The sequence below is a fragment of the Apteryx rowi genome, unplaced genomic scaffold, assembly GCF_003343035.1.
Source record: "Apteryx rowi isolate R43461 unplaced genomic scaffold, aptRow1 scaffold_391, whole genome shotgun sequence".
Lineage (NCBI taxonomy): Eukaryota > Metazoa > Chordata > Aves > Apterygiformes > Apterygidae > Apteryx > Apteryx rowi.
In genome coordinates, this window is record NW_020450430.1 from 685,491 (window position 1) to 701,195 (window position 15,705).

Consider the following 15,705-nt stretch of genomic DNA (forward strand, 5'->3'; position numbering starts at 1 on the left):
AAAGGTAAGACACAAATAGAAAAAGAAACAAAAGAGAGAACATAAGGAAGGGGCTTCATATATTTGTGAGTTTTTTTTCTCCCAGTGTCTGGGCAGGTAAAGAGCAAGAGAATGTAACTGTGTCCAGGGGTATAAAAACAAGGAGAGGCTGCCAGCAATGCCAAAGCAAGGATGGGACTCCATGGTTTGATAAGTGAATGGATCAGGTTAAACATGACAGGAATAAATGGCAGAAGCATCGTATAGTAGAACAGAGGGAACAAATGAAGACTCAAATGCTCAATAATATAGACAGCACAAAGAACCAGAAAGATAGCCTGGTAACTCTTTCTTGGGGAGAGAGAATGCAGGTGGTATCAAGACCAGAGAAACTGAGAAATTTAAAGAGCTAGATAAACTTTGAGCAGTGGCACTTGAATGTAGGCCAGGGTACTGGTTCTGTTAGAGAAAGAAGTTTAAGATGATGTGTAGCTGTGGGTCTGAGAAGACCATACTGGCCACAGTGATAGAGAAAACTTGTCTGGCATAAAAGCAAGCCAACAGTTTGCAGAAAGCCAATACACCATTTCTGAATCCAAAAGGCAACATACCTTGCATCTATGTTCCAAAAGTAGCAAACCAATCAACACCAGGAAATATGAACATAAAATTTATTCTCTTTAACTTATTCTGTTCTGCAGATCATACAAATTATGAATTTGTGAGTAAAAGAATGGCCACTTGCCAGATTTATCTTTTAGTGTTATAGCTTTTGCCTGTTATCATTTTAATAGTATCCCCCACCTACAAATACTGATCAGTTTCTAAAATAAAAAGGGTATTTGCTTTTCTATGTAAAGCTATTTTATTAGATTCTTGAAAATATGTAATAAATATACATAACTCATAATATACATCACCATACGTTTTGCCATAAAGTTGCCATATACCTCCTTTTTTCTTTTTAAGGAGAAGGGAGACAATTCCAATAAAATAAACTCATTGTGGAAGAGGTATAAACTAACTTTGACTGTTTGAATGTGAAGGGATTTCTTGTTAAAGATGTTTATTTGCTCATCCCAATATTATGAAAGTTATTTATTTGGTAATAAAAACTTTGAGCTTGAAACAGACATTTCTGAACTTCTTGTTGATGATTAATGTACAGCTTAAGAGAGCCATTACTTTTTGATGAGCACTAAGAAGCCAAGCATCAGATTACAAATCATCTTGTACTCTACTTTCATTCTAGTTTAACAGTAAGAACTCTTTTATTCTTAATATCTTGCTGTAAATATTAAACTGCAAAGAGTTCATCAGATATGTTGCCACAAGAGTAGAGCACCTATTTTGAAGTGTGAATGTCATGTAAGCACTAAGCAGAAAATATTAAAATATTAACCACTACATATTTTTGAACATGAAGATTTGGTACAATGCACTGTATACATCAACAGAACATCTAAGTTTACGTTGTATATACACAACAGAAAAATGTCATTAACAAAGCAGCAAAATTATTACAACTTACATAGTAAACTTTTAGACTATACTTACCATTTGGTCCCCATGTTGTACAAGTTATTTTCCTGAAACAAATGAAATATTTCTTGCCATTTTAAATGTTTTCATCTATTATTATCTAGGCATATATTTCAGAGGTACACAAAAGCTCTAGGCAGGACTGTGTCTCCACTCTACATGGTACAGAGCAACACGCGAAGACCAAACAGCTCACAGTGCATTGTCTCACTTGCTTTAGAACAACGCAGTRTTTAACTATGGTGTTACTAGAAATATTACAGTAGTACAAGGGGATCCCAACCACAAGTCTGTTTGTGCAAAGAACAGTTCAAATTCACTGTAAAAAGACAGATCTTGGTCTAAAAAGCTTACAGCTAAAATAGATTTCACAATCAAGAATGGCTAACCTAATATGAGCCTTCAATGTGCTAGATACAAGACCACAGCCGCYAACTATCCTAGTACCACAGAGCTTACAGTCTAATGGACAGGAGGGACACAGGAGAGGAAAAGAGAGTAAATACAGAAGCAGAGTGAATTATCACGGCAACAAAGGGCCTCCTAGATGTGGAACTGGTGCGGGGTTCTTCTGGTGGGGAATGGAGAAGATTGGCAAAAAAAGGGCTCGCATAAAGTGCAACTTGAATGGAACAGGCCACAACAAGGAAGGAGCTAAAAAAAGAGTACTTTGAAACACAAGATAGTAAGGGAGGATAAGGTGGAGGCAGAAGAGCCAATGAGCAGCAGGCTGAGGAGGCCTGCTCAGCAGCAGGCAGGAGGGCAGGCAGCCAGCAGCTGGCTGGGCGGGCAAAGGTCCCCACTGGCCGCTGCGGCTCCCAGACTGCAGCTCCAGCTGGCTCCTCATGTGGGTTTCCCCCAAGGCCACACGAGGCAGGAAGGTGAGGAATGGGCCAGGTCCTAACACCCTGGTGTCCAGAGGCAGCTGAGACTGGTGAGGAGCAGGTTGCCTTGTGCTAAGCCCATTTTATTTCCTACCCCTTGGTGCTGCAGTCCCTGCATTAGTGCTTCTGCAGCTACCTCCACTGGCTGGAGTCACAGAAGTGATGTTTTTATCATCTTAATGGGGACAATTTTATGATTATGCTGCTAGCTGGCCCAAGGCAACATTTGACTCTTGTATTGATCTAACAGAGAAAAATCTAAGGCCACTTGAACTTAGTCATGTGCAATACCCTAGAGTATTGGGTGACTGGCAGAACTGTGTATAGCCAGGGGTGAAACCACTGCCCCAAGATAAGAGGGCTAAAAGATTCAAAACAAAGAGGAAAAGGTCAGTACATTCAGCACCTAACATAAAACCTATGTTTACAAGAACCCAGATTAAGTCCTCAAAACAGCCACTAAACTTAGCCTTAGAGCTTTGCATCTTCATCATACAGTATCAAAAAGAAAAAAGATAAGCGCTCTGAAAAGTGAAGGTGGAAAAGTGAAGCATGAAGACAGAGATGCTGCCCTCTACGTCTACCCCATTCTCTCAAATACAGCAACCCAGCTTCAGTGGCAACTCCTGATCTATTTCCATTTTGCTGTTTCCTTCCTTCCCTCACCTATAGTTCAACACCACTTGAACATGAGACAGTGGTCCTCAGTTATATTTTTATATCAACTCTTTTAGTGAGACATCCTGAAATGACTTCAGAATGGGTGCTGAAATTTGAAACAGGATTGAAATTGATACTTTTATTGCCCTCCAGGATATCCTATGGGAATTGTGATTAATTTTATTAATAATTATGCTTAGTTTTCATTAATGTGTCAAGTCTTGCAGCTCAAACCAGACAAGGGATGGATGGACCAGCTCTGTTAGATAAGCACAGACAACCTGCTCCTGAAAATGAACAGGGACATAGGCAGAAAACTCACACACAATATACTGCCCCAAAAAGTGTAAAGTGAAAAATTTATGGAAATACTACTATTTAATATAAATGCATCTGTTCACTTTGGTATAAACTCCTTCACTACATATTATGCATGACAGAATAGGACTATTTCAAAGCCAAAATACCTGATTCATGATGTCCTAATAACTCCACAGCAGCAATCTGTCTTATTATTATCAAAACCATAGTCCATCATCCAGAGAGCAAAAATTCTGGAGATGACAGAAGCTTATAATTAATCCTACTGTATAGCACATTAAAAAAAAAAAAAAAAAAAAAAAAAAAAAAAAGGCAATCCCCCCCCCTAATGATTCAAAACAATATCTGAAGAGTCTTATTTTACTTTCTTTTCAATACTCTTCCACTCAGCTTGACACTGTGAATACATGTCTGTATTCATATTACAATAGAGATAAGAGTGCAGGATAACAGATACTTAAGAAATGTAGAACTGGAACCCTGGACCAGTTTTAGGCCTGCTTCTTGCACTGCTCCACTTCTGTATGAAGCTTCTGTATTATAAATGATAAATTATGCAACCTGCTGTCAACAGATAAACCTGTTTTACTTTTGACATTTTTAATAAACTACAAAAAATTAAATCGGTAAGAAAGCCAAAATTCAAGGATAGTTAAAATAACCAGAGGCCAACTGGTTCACTCTATTAGGTGTTTTCACAATATGGAGAGCATCGGATCTGTGCTATTAACTTGCCAAATAAAAATATTTCTGAATTTGTCCAAGTTATTACAAAAATATAGAGGTTGTAACACAAATACCTTTTGTCTCTCATCAAATAGTCTGGAAATGAATATACAGAAACTGCCACTTTGGGGAAAAAATAAAAATAAGAAAATCACTGTTTCTCAGTTCCAACTTACACTCACAAGAGAGATGTTGCCTATAAGCTCAGCAAATTAAGAGTGAGAAAAAGAGCAATCAGATACAATAAAATGGAATTTTTAAAAAAAATAAGTACATTGAGTGAAGTAATTGATAGCACACGTCTAATGTGCACATAATTTCTCAAGGAATGAAATGAGTATGAGCATCTATTACTATTATATTTTTATATATAATGGCATCAAGTTTCACTGTGGGCTGCAATATTGAGGGCATGCCTTTAGGCTGGCATGTTCATTTAGCATATGAGTCACTCAGCGTGGAAACAACATAACAGAAACATCCACAAACTAATGAATTGCGGAAGAATTATAACATTTTCCCCTTCAGGCTTGCACCTACTAGAGTGTCACAAATAAAGTTAATATCACAAAAATGATTTAGTAAGAGAGGACTTAAACACTAAGCGACAGTCAAGTCTGTCTTTTACAAGTCAATCACTTGCTTTGACCATTTTTATTTGAAACAATGTCATTCAGTACAGACACTTTAGAAAAGATCAAAAGAAAAAAAGTAGGTAACACTTCAGCTTTGATTTTTATGATTACTGCAACTACAGATAAGATACCTCTATGACATGGAAATTGCAAACCAGGTTTTTCTTGATTGATATTGTCTTTCAGAATTTGATGKTTTTTTTAAACTGAAAAGGACTCACCTTCTCCTTTCCCCCCCCAAAGACAACTTTAAATTATAAACAGATCAAATAAATAACTGAACACTTGTCAAGCAATGAACCAGAGAGAAAGATTAGGACTGCAAAAAAAAGTTGTGAGCAGCCTAACTTCTTCCTTTCAAGTTACTATGATAGCCTACAGAATCACAGCAATTTGAAAAACTATAATAAAATGTATCTAGCACATGCACTTGTCCAGTGCAGCTTGAAGAAGCTAGTAATACCCTTACACTAGAGTTGCCAATGCATGTTTTATATTTTGGCATTGGAGTGAGTGCATAACACTTTGAAGGCCAGATTGTCTCTTTTACCCACCTAGAAAGAGAAAAAAAAAAAGCTGAGTGTTGCAGAAAGGGATGTTAAATAAAAGTCACTATTAGTCACTTTCAAACTGATCTAATTTCAAATGAGACTGCTCACATTAATTTGTTCAGAAACTGTCTTAAAGCAGGTCTAAGTTGTGCACTCCAGACCTTTGGAGTATCATCTGTCTGGCCACAGATCTCAGAAATTCATCTACCAGATGTTCTTCATGCTTCCTTTCCCAGGCTCTTAGTGAGAATCCTCTGTTTAAACTAATGCTGCCGTAGGTACCTGCATGTCTATACTGTGCAACTGGGGACAGTGCAACCACATTTGAAGTTCTGTAAACCAGGCTGGTACTCCTCCCCTGTTAGGATACAGTACAGTGCTGTTATCATTGCACCAGGTGCCATACAGGATATCTGCGTTAGCACAACAATGCACCTGAGCTCATTATCCTTGCCCCTAACAGGGCTAAGGGCTCTGACAGACGTGCAGCCGCATTTGAGGGGAAAAAAGAAAAACAAAAAAAGGGTAACACTTTTACCCCTCTCAGACATAACCCCCCACCCCTCTAATGGGCATTGTCCACCCTATTGATGCCTTGCCACTGCTTGTGAATCAGCTCCTGAACCACTACAGTTTTCAGCCTGGCATGTTGAAATAAAGAGTTCTTGAGGACTGTCAGAATCCTAATTTAACTGAAAGTAGCATGCTGCTGGATGGCCACCTCAGTTCTGCAACCAGCTCATCAGAAGGAAGCTCAGTCAGAACGTGCATTGCTCTTCACTGCATAGTGTATACACACCCAGGATCCAAAAATACCTTTAAGAATAATTGTAAAGAACTGCCAGCTGTTATCAGAACAGTTCCATTGCAATAACAACCACCAGGGGAATTCAAAGAGTGGGAAGAAAAACAAAAGCACAAGTTCTTTGTGAATTTCAAGATCTCAGTAGATACAAATAAGATAATTGATTTTGGTGAAAACAAGAATTTTGCATAAAGATTTGTGGTCCTAAGCTTTTCAAAGACTAAATTAAAAGGAATCACTTCTACTGTAGTGGATTTTAGTTACAATGAAACTTCCACTGATGTTTCTACTTGCACCTTCCACTGCGTACATTATATAAATAGTGTGAAGCTTCCAACAAAGTAGTACCAGTATAATAGTGCAGCATGTTACAGTTATGCTTTTTTTAAAATCTATAGGAAGACAAAAGGTTTCCAGATATGATTAATTTGTCAATAAATACATAAATGTTTCCTATCTTCTGCAAAGTTGGATTGTTGCTTACAATGTTTGTTAGAATAGTTATATGCATACTGGTGAAATATGCCACTAAAAGTCAAAAAAGTTTGCTATAGGCCCGTAAGTAGTCTGAGTGCTAAAATTCCTTTTTTTGACAGTTAAAAAAAAAAACAAAAAAAAAAACAGCTTCTAAATATTCAGAGAAGGAGGCTCACAAACAGTGAGCCATAAATGGCCACTAACTACTTTTCTGAAATAGCTTATTTTTCTAAAAAGGTACTTCTAATTTACTTAGCAGTGACTTCTTACACGTAAAAACAGTAAAAATTTTGAACACTGGTTCAGAGTTTAGAATAGTGAAATCCTCTTACTTTTCATATTTTATATGAAATACCTTCATTAAGTGATCAGACAGTCTTCAGGGAGATGTACAAACACATTTGATTTAGAAACATTACCTTTCGTTTAATAAGTTACATTCAGATTCTTACCAGAATGTCTCTCTTTGTGAAGATGCCATATCCATTCTCTCTCATTAATACTCTTCTTGTTTCATACTCAGTCCTCAGAACACTTTTCAGACAAACAACCCCCACCTATCAAAATGGTTTCTAGAAAGCAAATGCAAAAGCTGTGAAACATGGACAAACTAACAACTTGCAAACTACTGCAAGTGCAATGCAAACACAGTCAACAGGAAATTCATTCCGAAATGTTCATCTTATTATTCTGGACTGTAATAGAACTACTGTTATAATATCTGTACTTTTAAATCATGAGATCACTTGCAGAAAAACTGCAAGAGCAAAGTTCCTCTTACACAGTTAATCTTGTACATCTCATCTCATTATAAAGGTAGTCATTTGCCTAGAAGTGATTTCTTATAAAAAGGCAGGATAAAGGAATGTTATTCTTAATCATATTTATTACAGTTGCTTCTAAGGACTAATGAAAATTGAAGTTCCATTATGTTGGACAGCACATAAACACAGAACATTAAAAGGTCCCGGATTAAAAAACTTAGTCTAAACAGATAAGACAGACAGCATGGGGGGAAAGTTCACACACAGCACAAACAGCATGACTGTGGTAAATGCAACAGTAATTCCATTTTGGGGGTGGCTTTTGCTTGCAAACAAAATGGAAGGAGATCCAGAATAAGGAGACTGGAACAGGGGGGGGAAAAAGCATAAGAAGCAAGCAAATACCAAAGCAGAAGTGAAGAGGCAGAATGGAAGGAAAGAGAGTGGAGCAAACAGTCGCTGAGCATAGGACAGAGAACAGCTAATCAAAGCTAGTCAGTGTTCTCTGGATGGCCAAAGGTCCCTGGACTTTTGGCTCTTTCTGTTCCTGTTAGCTAGTCTCTGTCTGGGTCCTTTCTTCACTGCTTCCAGGCTTAAAGCAGGAGGGTTATTCTGATTCTCAGTCTTTTCCCCATCATGATCTCATATAAAAAGGAAGGGGTGGGGGGAGGGCAGGGAAAAATCAAGATCTCTCTCTCTCATTTATGGCTTTAAAAACAGAATTATCAGGACCTGTTCAACTCTATTTTATAGAATGCATACATGCAGATCATCCTTGTTTGCAAGGAGTCCAAATTCTGATATTCAGACTTCCACTTCCTAAATTCTTACTTGGGTAACACATATTGGACAAGAAACTGATTTATAAAGCGGCAGTGAAAGTTTGGTCAGAGTATATAAAACATTATGTTTCATGCTGAACAATGCAGAGTTAAGTTAAGATTCAGAGGGGCAGCTGTGCTCTATGTTCTGGTAATATATAGCCCGATGGAAATATTCTAACCATTCACAGTAAACTCTACTTGTTCTAGTATAAACCAAGTAAGATAGGCTTATATCAGAGAGAAAGATGCATTTTTATTACTTTTATTACCAAAACATTCATCATTTATATCCTGTAACATAGATGCACATATATCATTAAGGGGCAGATTTGACCACAAAGGCAAATTGAACCAACAAAATTAAAGTGGCATCACTTTTTATGTGGACTCTGTGGAAAAGGGCAAATAAACTAGAATGAAATCACTTTTTTCTGGTATAATGTCTCCACACAAACAGTTTATACAGGCATAGCAATAGCAATATAATTAAAAACAATTTCTGGAATTGGGCCAGCCCTCCTAGGTTGTTTCCTCCTACGTGGAAATAAGCTATCAATATACATTGTTTAATATTGAGAAGGCTGTATTCAAACCAGGGGGAAAGAGGGCTGCTACTTTAATTATGCTGGTACAGACAAAGTGGCAAAATGTATGAATGGAGAAAGTACTGCTGTGTTTAGACAAAGCCTTAAGAAGTCTCGTATATAGTACATTAGCTGTTGCAAGATAGCTGCAATACTCCTAGTGCAGCCAAGGCTTTAGAATAACTAATTCTTAACTTAAAAAAATAATACCTCCTGTGTAATTCCCAGAACATGATCCACCTTTGAAATGTTAATGGAATTACTAGAGACAAACCATACTTTGAATTTCTGCCAGATTCTGCCAGGAGTTCAGCTGATGAGAGTTTTCTGCATGCCACTAAGGTGTCACTACTCTTTTCAAAATACCCTTTCTTTCAAAAATGACTTGTTTCAGCAACAATGCTGTGATAATTTAGAATCTTGGTGAAAACACTCGATCCTGACAAAGTGTGTGTTTTGGCTTGAAACACACACATAAAAGCATCAGCCAGGACAGAGCTTGGGAAATGACCACTGCTTTATCTCTGTCTTGTTAATGAAAATAAGAAAGTAGTTGTCTTAAAAAAATTCCTTTAGTTCAGTTGCACAATAGTATTTCCACCACTATCTACTTTATTTGGTTGTTTTAAACACCACCAGCAAATTCTGACTGTGCTGTTAAAATAACCCTTTCTGCTTCTACAAGAACTACCTCTAGTTACCGCCACAGGTATTCTTTAAAGGAGAAAATAGCTAAAGAATGTTGAACTAGTACATTCTCCTTAGGACAGTGTGAATGGTAGCTCACAGACTACTGAGTTAAGACCCTAGAGTTATCTGATAAAACAAAGATGCATTTTTCCTCCTTATTTATTGCTTGCACCACAATAGTATCCAAAATGGACTCAACATAAACACATAAATGCAGTTACTGAATTTTGATCTGTGCATATAAGTTATAATGTTGAAGCCTAGAAAATTTACCTGTTACATTTCCTTAAACCAGGAAAACCATATCAAGCATGGAAGGCATCTTTGTCTCCTAATCTCCTTTTCCCTTTCCCCTACCCCCAAACACACCCCCAATCTCCTAGAAATCTTTGGACAAAGTGAAATATCTATAGTAGTAACTTGTTTATCAAAACTGAACTGTATGTGTTTCTTTAAGAATGAGAACTGTATCAAGCATAACCTAGTTCGAACATTGAAAGCAGTGATAGATGTATTAGTTATAAAATATATATTTTACAATTTGTTTTAATAATAACAATAATCTTAGAGATGGATCTGTGATGCAAACTAAGGTATTTAAAATATGTACGAGGGGGTTGCCACTTGGCCAATCTAAGTAGGAACAAAAAAATTGAACATTAAAATCAACAATACAACCCTTATAATAGTAACATCCTATCATAAATACAAGGAAATGCATATTTCTATAGGAAATCTTGTTAAACAAACATGACATCTCTATATAGAGGATTATCTCATTATAATATAGTTAACAGAGCACTTTAAGGACCAAACAGTAAATGCAGTCTACGGTACATAGGAATTGTAATTTCTTAATGCTATAGAATTCTGTATCAAAAGTAACTTCATCTGAAATATTTGTTACTTATAGAAAGCATTGTGAAGGACGCACATGTAGCAGGACACACAYGTAGCAGGAATGTCATAAAGTATTAATTTTAAATTACTTTCACTATTTATTTTGAGATGTGCAGGGTTTTTTAAGCTATGTGCAAAATGTTCCTCAATTTTTTTTCCCAGACGTGTATTGGAACTCACTCTCTTTCCTATAGATTCCAAAGCTGGAATCTACAGCTGGAATTTTGGTTATATCTATTCTGCTAAATAAAATAAGGATGGGAAATTCACTCTACATAGCGCCTATCTCTGGGGCCCATCTTGTATCCCTGTGGCACTAAGATATTACTCATTACTCTTCGTTGTGTGAAGGATAATCAGAGAGAAAAGGTTGAAAGGTGGGAATGCTTATGACCAATGTCCTCACTATGAAATGATCCAGTAGTAAGTTAACCCACAATGAGTTGAAATTAAAGAGACTCTCTAAAAATGGAGGAGGAGAAAGAAAGCAGTAGCAGAAGCAGGTCAGGCTCTAAAATAAGCACTCACATCTGGAGTTTAAAATCAGAAGGCTGTGCCAAGGCAAGTATGGCTTAAAGAATCGTGAGCATCTTCACTGACAAGCTAGGCAGTAACTCAGTTCTGGGAGCAGTAGTGAAAACAACTGGTAGAACTTGGTGAAAAGATAGGTCTCTAAACCATGATCTTTAACTAAACCAAAGCACAGAGGAGTTTGTCCACCTACAAGCTGAAATATTTTGCTCCTTAAGATAAGAGGGTCTTCAACTGAACCAGTTGTCCCTTTTGAGGCAGCTAGAGTCCCGAACCAAATTTCTGAATAACTGCTGTATTTAGTGCTGCATCAAAGGGAGTTCAAGCCACTGACTCTCCCTCTCTGATGTGCTCACTGGAGTCCTTATTTGATAGCAAGTACAGAATTTCTGTCTCATAAGATGGTATTCCATAACTTGGACTGTAACCTAAGAAAATGTATCCTCTTCCTGATCCAGAGAATACTACTCTGTAGTTCTTTCCTTCTGCTGTGCTATAACCTCTACTATGAAAGAGAGTTGGATGGATAAAGATAAACTTGCTCTGTCTTTGGAATAGATGTGGTACTTCAAATTAACTATTCTGATCATTGGGTGTTGTTAAACCAAGCAACCAGGGACCAATACTGCCTAACATAGATAATTAAGGTAGAATAATGAAGTTCATCTTCAAGGCACTAGGTAGGTTTCATCACCTCTTCTTGAGGAGCATGTCAGGAATGAGATATCCTCTCTTGGAAGACCCTGAAACTGCCATAGCTAGACTGTAGATAAGGCAGAACAATCTCATTCTTCAAAAAATTAACCAATTAGCCCAATATGACAGCACTAAGAGTGGGATCCAAGAGCAGTATATTTAAGCTGGATTTTGATCATTAGGACAATACATTTTTTGGCTTGTTCTCAGAAGAGTGTCATGATAGTGGGAACAAAAATCTGCATATTGTGTTACTTACTTTAGGGCCTAACATTGGATCTCACAGGCAATGAGCCCTCTGCTCAGACTTTCTCAGAGCATAAGCCCCAAGAAGGTAAGATATGTCTCCGAGACAGGGGAGAGGAAGCTAAATGTCGTCCAAAGAGGAAGGGAACAAAGATGTTCCATAATAATTCTCTCTAATATATTAATGTGTTAAGCATAAAAAGAGCTATGTGCACAACTTACATATTGCTCAGATATCACGCCTCTGATTCAGAGTACTAATGGCACATACCTATCTACGATGATATGGATTGTCTCTTAAAAGATGTCACTTCTCTCTAAGATTGAATATGCTGTCCACTAAGTGATATTTTATTAATTATCAATAATTCTTAGTAATTGTTACTCAGATTTTATATAATTTTACTATTTCAAGAAGTACACAAATTTGGCCTTAACTGTTTAATATACCTGTGACAAGAATTACGGGAATTAACAAATTGTCTGTAGAGAAAAAAAAAAAAAATCTATATTTTACATCATCACTGAAGACATGTAATATCTTTTAACTTACAACAAGTGGGTGATATTTCTTCAGTTTAATTAACTAAATTAAAATATGAGCATGTTCATGGTAGTTCTTTAATAAGCTTTGTTTACACCGTTGCTTGGCTGGAAAAGTTGTTTGCCTTCTTAAACCAGATGATCTACTATTCGATACATCAGTGTCTCTCACAGTCTATATCCCTATAGAAAATCCTAAAATTCTCATTRATGGTAGAACTTAAACATTTTTAAAAGGCATCACATGTATTTCATGTTGTGTTGTAACCTCTCTTTTCTTAAAGTATCCTTTTTTTATTCTTGATCTTCATTTCAAATTATTGATCTTTTACAGCATCTTCCTTGCCTTTTTGAAGGCAGCAAGGAAGTAAGCCTGTAATTGAAATTGGGCAAGTCTTTAAGAAAAAAAAAAAAATCCCCAAAGCTTTAACATTTTCTCTTAGAAACACTTTGATGCAGAAGAAAATAAACTGATTAAAAAAAAAAAAAAAAAAAAGGAATATTTCTTCCTCTTTTTCTACCAATTTCAGACCATTTTCCACTTTTTTTCACCAAAACAGAGAGTGGGAGAGGACCTTGGGTGATAAGCTAGGGCAGATGCATATGACTGGTGATGGCCATAACAGTTCACATCCTCATTGCCCACCCTGTCCTTGTCCTTCTCTGAGTTTTCTGCCTCTGCTACTGAGGTTGCAGTACCTGCTGCACCACTGTACTTTACAAGAACACAAATAAAAGTAAAGCAGCATCAATTCAAGGTGACTTTAAGGCTCTAGGTTACAAGCTACAATGGGGTGTTGTACAAAGAATGGAGCTGCCCTTTCCCTGGAGAAAGGGGGGACTAGCTGGAGCAAGAAACCAACTAAATTAATCATGGAATGTGAACAGAGCCCCTAACGCATATTCCAATACAGAAGCTGTTACTTCTGAATTATGCAAGCATTGCCAAAATACATCTCTGTCTTTGAGAAATGTAGATTACAGTAGCTGAACTAGAATCTCACTCATAGCTACACATTGGAAAACAAGATAAAAAGTTGCTGGGAATAGAACTAGACAGTCCTCTTCTGTGCTGGTAAAGTCATCCTCTTTAGAAACAGTATTGCTGAAGTGTTAGGTAACTATGTAATGCTCAAACTGTAACCAGCAAATCCTCTCACAAACGTAGGAATATCTATTTTAAATGTAAATGTTAAGAGGAAAATATTTATAGTTTAAGTTGCACTCTTTGCTACTTAATTATCATAATTAAAAAAAGAAGAAACCTTTAAGTTCCTCCTCCAAAGAAGTTATTTACCTGAACTGTAGCTTGGGAGTCCCCAGTATCAGTCTGTTCTGAGATTCTCATCCCACTGAATGTCAAAGACCTAGTATTTCACGGATGGGATTTCAAAAAAAATCACTTAGCGATGACTTAACTTTATCTCACTAAAGATAAACCAGCCTTTATTCCCACTCAGGTCAACTCATTGATCTCAGGAAAAACACATTTAGAAAGCAGAGCTGAACACTTTCAAAATTCGCTCATGAGATAAAGAGAAAAATAATCGAACAGGAACTGACAGAAGCCATTTGAGACTTCTTAATGCATGATAACAGTCAAGTATTTTTGTACATGCTTGTGCTTTACAGACCATTGAAATTACTTTTAACTGCTCCCTGAAATAACATAATGTCAAAGATCTTACCTTCTTATTCTTCGGATATGCAATTTTGTTTATTCTTTGAGGAAAACCAGCTTTGTCCATGTACTGGAGTTTGTGCTAGGTGCAATAATAGTTCTGCTGAATGATTCAGAAAAAAAAAAAATATATATATATATATATATATGTATACACACACACACACACACTCACTTTTCTTAATACTTATATTTTTGACATCATAAGCAATATTGCTGAACCATAATGAACTTGGTTAATGTTTTATTCTTGTCTTGCTTTGGCTTCTATTGTATTCAGTAACAACTTGCCTTCATGTATACCAAGAATCCATTCTCACCAAAAGGAAAATCTAATAAACTTAAAAATACTGTTCTTTAAATACTTTTTAAAAATAAGGTCAGATGCATTATTTGCTCAGATTTTATAGTTTTGTTGCATTTATAAATAGCATTTTCATAATGATCTCTGGTGGACCTTATTCATTACATGCCTAGTGCAAAACACAAACAGAAATTTTAAGACACATCTCCAGAATGAATTCTCTTTTGTGATGATTTCAATTTTTACAATTTCGCTGAAGCAAGTCTCATTTTCACTGAGTCTTGATGGTATTTGGAGCAACTTATTAACAGTCCACAAGCTTTTCTTGACTAGTTTCTAATTTTTAGTCATCCATTACATTTACAAAGCATTTAAGACATCTTCACATTTTCTCTAAGTATAAAAAGACTAAAGTAAGTGTTTGCACCAAAAAAGTACTGTTCTTTCTCTGTCACTGAGCCTCTCAGGCATCACTGTTACACCAGGATGACACTGATAGAAAGCTAAGCATGTGCACAAAAACATGCAGTAGAGGAACCTCTATTACTGGAGCCAAAAGATACGATAGTATCCAATTTTAAAAATCTGGTACTTAACATTCTGTGGGCTTGTTAGCAAGACAAATGCTATTGTCAAGGCTTTTCAGGTAATATACGTATCCATAAAGATACATTTTAATGTATGCAAGTGATACAGTAATTTAGCAACAAAGCAGACTCRTGTCATAAAAAGGTTTTAGATTTAGGTGCAACACTAACAAACTATACTGTGCCATTCTGATAAGAAGCAACTTGCTTTTCTTTGCAGATTATCCCCTTTTTGGCTGCTGGTTGGAACACCAAAGCCATAGCRAGTTAGAAAACTCCCACAGTGTGCAATGAAAGCACAGAAAAAGAAATTCAAGTACCTTTTTAAATCTTCATAAGTATTTTACTATTCTGCTGCTAACACTTATTGTATGTACATTACATACAGTGGTCATACAGAATACTACTACTATCTGTACTATAAACCAACTTCTGCTGTGAAAAAGTCAATATTATGTTGTAAAAATATGTTTTAATTGGATGTCTAGTAAAATAAATACATCATGTATAGTGACAATTCATCCAGAAAAAAAAATCCAGATCCAATGTTAGCATGCCAAAATTTAAGGATACATTTTAGCAAAAAAATTTTCTATCTGACTGACAGAAAATTCAAAAGCTTATTTTTTAAAATAGAAAATGTGAAGATGTTCCAAGTTGTGAAAACATGACTGCTACTTCCTTTTTATTTTCTCTCAATGATTTGAGACCTAATAATTAACTCTAACATCCATAATAACTATTCTGGCATAGCAAAATATTGAACATAGAAAAT

The 15,705-nt window shown here is 36.3% G+C and overlaps 1 long non-coding RNA gene across 1 annotated transcript in view; it reads right to left on the reverse strand.

Moving 5' to 3' along the window:
* The window catches only part of LOC112970343, a 46,171-nt gene that overhangs the window by 18,112 nt on the left and 12,354 nt on the right, over nt 1–15,705 (reverse strand). Inside the window, exons 3-6 of the long non-coding RNA XR_003254963.1 lie at nt 14,047–14,142; nt 13,656–13,725; nt 7,033–7,152; nt 1,537–1,568 (exon numbers count right to left, since the gene is read on the reverse strand). This is a non-coding gene — a long non-coding RNA (uncharacterized LOC112970343). The remainder of the gene's footprint in view (nt 1–1,536; nt 1,569–7,032; nt 7,153–13,655; nt 13,726–14,046; nt 14,143–15,705) is intronic.